Here is a 5360-nt window from a genome sequence, read left to right on the forward strand (position 1 = left end):
CGCAAATGGCGGCAGCCGTAGCCACCGCCATTTGCGTACGCCTTTTTTTTATCCAGATGTTTTAGGCTATGTAAAAACTTACCTAGCCTATCATGTGTGTGTGAAAAAAAAATGCAAATGGAGGCGGCAGCAGCTGGTCGGAAGACCAGCCGCCGCAGCTGCCACCGCCGCCGCCAGTGGAGCCACCACTGCCCGGAAGAACCACCCCAGGTAAGTCTCGTCCCAGGGGGATCTGCGGTGGGGCGGTGGGGGGGCAGGCCATTCCACCACAGATTTCGGGGGGCCAAATGCACTGGCATTCGGCCTCCCCGAGATCCGTGGCGGAATTCTCTGCCATCCCTAAAATTCAGAAACCTCCGATTCTGTGGATGGGTGGATGAAGGAATGAAAGGCACCTGACAATCCACAAAACATAGATGCAATGGATTTTACGCAAACTGTACTTTCCTAGTCCCACGGCTGGTAGTGCTGTGTTTCCTATCTAGGCTTCATCTCCAGTGTCGGGAGCTGGTGTCTTCATTCCCCTGGACTCAGGAAATGACCTGCAGGGCTCCTCTGTGTCCTGCTCCATTGGGGAATCCATTGTCTGCTTGGGGGGGCAGCTCAGGTGAGGATGCATGATGTGAGACAGGAGGCTGGATCACATTTGGGATCTGAGTTAATTTCAGTACCTTGGACAGCCATCGCGGAACTACAGAACTGACAAACTGCTGCAGCACTGGCCAGGAGCAACTGCAGAGTTTTATAGTCAGGTCAGGAGAGTCTTTCTGGAAGCTCCACTGCTCAAGCGCTGTGTTTAGCTGTTAAAGGGGCCAGCAGCCTTTTCCTGTAGGTGTTGGCTTCTTTCAGGGAATGAAGTCTGAGGGAGTGAGGAGCCAGCTGGAGACTGGCTCCTCCGAGGAAAGGCCCAATCATTGAATGATTGGACTAGCCTCAGACTAAGCAACAAGCTCACCAGTTTTTAGGGCCAGCAGTGTTTGCCCTATTTTGTCCACCAGGCCAAGCCCTTAATGGTTTGGCTAAAGAAAACGGTTCCCAATCAAGTAAAGTGGACCGCAGGAGCTGAAGAGGCATATATACTCCAAGGACACCGTGACTCCAGACTTGGAGCTGTACGCACCCAAGAAATGGAAGGAGTGGAATGTCCCATTGCTTTTCTTAGTCAAAAACTTAAACTGCCTTAGAAGGGCTATCCCACCATAGAGAAGGAGGCATTAGCTATTAAACTGGCAATCACGAGATGCCAGTATTGCTCGGCTGGGCTGCCCTTTGTCATAATTACAGATCATGCACCCTTCCAGTGGTTGCATTCTACAAAGAGTGCAAACTCACATTCATTGCAATGGTACTTAGCCCTTCAGCCTTACGCTTTCACTATCACTGAGCAGGGCTAGGCCACTGGAATGCAGACACACCCTCCTGGATTTACAAGGCTGCTCTTAGCTTTGTTTCGGGGTGGGGGGAAGTGTAGTGAAGAGGTGGAATCAGTTCCTTCTTCCCCTTTAACCCAGCCCTGGCAACTTGCTGGGTCAACTGAGGGAGGTGACTTGACAGCTGGTGGAGGCAGGACGGGTTCCAGAGCAGCACCCCTCCCCCCAATGCTCTAGCCCTGTCCTCCTCCTGAGGAGGTCAGGCTGCAGCACTGTGGTGCTGCTGAGGCCCCTCCTGCCTAAGCCAGTTGTCAAGGGCTTCTTTGACAGTTGGCAGAGGCAGGATGGGTCCCAGCACAGCCAACCCCCAGCACTCTAGCCCTGTCTTCCTCCTGTCCTCCTCTAGCCACCTGCCCCAACTGTTGTCAAGGGCTCCCTCAACAGCCAGCAGAGGCATGATGAGTCCTCCTCAGTGGCACTTCCAGCCACTCACTGAGCTCCAGGACACTCAGGCAGCGGCTGGGTCCTTTGGCACCCCACAGCCTGGTGAGCAGGGTCTGGGAGGCTGAACGGATGGGAGTCCAACAGACTCCACCCCCTTCTCAGACTCCCACGCCATCCATAATTATTTATTTAATGCATTTCTATCCCACCCTTCCTCCAAGGAACTTAGGGCAATGTACACAGGGAAGGGGCATTTTAATCTTTCAACTAGTGCTGTGTAAAACATTTCTTCCACGTTATTTTTTACTAGTATTCTCTCATTCAGTTTGATAGAAAAGAAACTGGTTTTGAAATGAAACTCCAAGGAGAAGAACATTTTGGAGAAATTCTCAATGTTGAATTCACAGTTCTTGTGCTTACCTTGCTTTTGAGGTGGCCAAGGAGTTTGCACGAGTGTCCTGACTTTCATGGTACAATAAACTCCATGGCAGCCTGCAGTCTCTTCAGCTTCCCATACTTCTATTAAAGCCCATGGGAGGACATCCTGAGGTAATTTCTTCCATGGGGCTTTTTCACTTAAGGAAGCCTGGGCAGCTTGGGAGGCTGCATAGCAATGGAAAGGAGATGTGCAATGGATTTAAACACACAGACACACACCACCTTTAGCCACCTTGCAGTGATTAGGTAAGCACAAAAACAGCACTGAAAGAAATTCAAAATAAATGATAAAATCCCCTGAGGATGAGGCAGAAAAGTGGAAGCCCCTTTCATGTGGCTAGACACAATACTCAGAAAACATTCAGGAAATTGGAAGAGAGATTTGGGCATAGCAATACTCCACCTCTTCCCTGGGACTAGACACAACACTGCTGGCCCCCTCACACCTGCACTGGGGGATGCAACCTGGGGGCCAGACTACCAATGCAGCTGATGCTGTTGCCACTTGCAGTGGCAGTGCAAAAACCAACCAACCAACCAACCAACCAACCACAAAAACCCTTGGGAAAAAAGAAAGAGGCTGTGCTACACCAACTGCCAGTGATGAACCCCATATGTGAAAAACTGTTGGAGAATTTCTCCTCCCCCTGGAGAAATCTGGTGAAATTTTCCTCTGCCCACAAATAGGCTGGAGAATTCTGGGAGGCCATTTGTGCACAACTCTACTTTCAACATTCATTTGGCTTAGGATTGATAGATAAGTCTGTGGTGGAGTGAGGATTTGTACCCAGGTCTCCCACTCTACCAACCTAACCACTAGGGGTGCACGAACCCCACTCACCAGTCCGATTCAGGGCATCTGTGGGGGGGGGAGGCGATCCGGCCCTCCCCCCGGAATCCTCCCTGTTCGGCTCCACTCTGCGGCAAGTCTGCGGAGCTGCCGGCCAGGCCCGTCCGCAGCTGGACTTCCGTCCACTGCCAGGCTGCGGACGCAAATGGCATCCAGCATAGTGGATGCCATTTGCATCTGCAACCTGGCAGCGGGCAGCTGCGGGCTGAAGAGGATGGATCCGGACCCGGCTGGCAGCAGGTAGGGCCCGTCCTGACAGAACTTCGCAGGGTGGTGGTGGGGGGGAGTAGTCCATTCTGCCACGGACTCTGGAGGTCTCATTGGAGTCCATGGCGGATTTCTCCGCCATCCCTACTAACCACTAAATCACACACACTCACATTCCCTTTCATTTGGAATCAAACAGCATCATCTTAAATATGTCCCTTAAGGCTCTACTGTGTCTAGACCAGCTTTCATTCGATGGGCCAAGGTGATCCAGGGGTGCACAGCTGTGTGTGATGTCACTGCTTTCCCAGGGCAAAAATTGCAGTAGACCCAGTCAGCATTTTCCTTCTCATTTGATTATTTGTTTAAAATATTTATATAACCTGCCTTTTCCCTCTATAGCAGCCTACAGGCATAATAAAACACAAAACAATAAAAACAGTATATAAAAGGAAAAGCAGCAATAAGATCCAGCAATAAAATAGTTTGAAAGCAACTGCTGTTGAGAACTTCGTATGGTATTGTAGAAGGAGCTGAAATGATCAGAGAGATACAGCAAGGGTTGTGGGGAGGAGAGACAGAACTGCAGCACCCTCACTGTATGGCGCCCTCACTGTATGGCATGGGATTAAATATTGGCCTGACAAGACAACCCTGATGAGGAATGCACGTTGCTTCCTGCTCCTGAAAGTGTTCTCCCTAGATAAAGCAATCGTTGGGGGAAGGAGAGACAGGACTGCAGACTCACTGTGGTATAGGTGTTACTGCTGGTTGAAACTGTATTTATTTAAATGCTGGAAGCACTTGTTTATTCTGGCATCATTGTTATATGTATTGACTTCCCTTTCTTTATTATCTGCTTTCTGTACTTACCCTTTCCTTTATTTTATAAATTTGTGTTAAACTTGCCCTGTTGTTTAGATCTAATTACATTTCTAGGAGCCTGAGGTGTGCCACAATACAATATAAGGAGGATTTTGTACAATTATGGCACGCAGCAATAAAAAGCCAGCCCCTAAAGGCCTTCTTAAATAAGAAGGTCTTAATGCTGCTGCAGAAGTCCAAAAACAAAAAAAGGAGGTGGTGGTGGATGAACCTTCGTAGGCTGGGGGTTCCAAAGTGTGGGTGTGGCAGCAGAGAAGTCCCCCTCCCCTGTCTCAACCACATGTGAGTTAGGAACTGACCAGGGGATCTCCAGAGATGATCCTAACAAGTAGGCAGGCTTATGTGGAAGAAGGTGGTCTGTCAAGAACCCTGATCCTAAAATCTTTAGGATTTGAAAGGTCATAACCAGCAGTTGGAATTAGGCCCAGACACAACTAGGAAACCAGTGCAATTGTTTCAGCAATAGAATGACCAGCCCTCAATATCTGATTCCAGTTAACAACCTCACTGTTGCATTTTGAATAAGCTGAAGTTTCTGGGAACTTCTCAAAGGCAGCCCCACATAGAATACACTGCAGTAGTTCAGTCGTGATGTAACTTAAGTGTGTGTCACCATGGCCAGATCTGCCTTCTGCAGAAATGGGCATAGATGGTGTCGCAGCCAAAGCTGGGAAAAGCCATCTCTGGCCCTGGGAACCCAGGATCCAGATGAACCCCCAACTACAAATCTATGCTTTTAGAGGGGGAGCTACCCCAACCAGAACAGGTTGGACCCCTCTTTCTGGTTTGCCTTTTCTACTAACTAGAAGCAACTGTGTCTTGTTTGGGTTCGGTTTACATTGGTTGGCCTTCATGGAACCCATTACTGACTCCATATACTGGTTCAGTTCTTCCACAGCTTCTCTGGACTGTGTTGGAAAGGAGAGCTAGAACTGGGTGTTATCCACATACTGGTGGCACCAGAGTCCAAATCTCCATTCATCTGCTTCCCACGGTTTCACTGTCCCTGACAAGCAGGTCTACCATTTTACTGATTGATTGATTGCATTTATATCCTGCCTTTTTTCATGTAAGGAACTCATATCCTCCAGATTATCTTGGATTAACTCCTAGATGGCAGATTTTTTTTTAGTGGACCTGGCATTCAGCAGCCTGACTTTTTTTTA

The sequence above is a fragment of the Heloderma suspectum genome, chromosome 10, assembly GCF_057233095.1.
Source record: "Heloderma suspectum isolate Gila_16-S chromosome 10, 16-S_ref, whole genome shotgun sequence".
Classification (NCBI taxonomy): Eukaryota; Metazoa; Chordata; class Lepidosauria; order Squamata; family Helodermatidae; genus Heloderma; species Heloderma suspectum.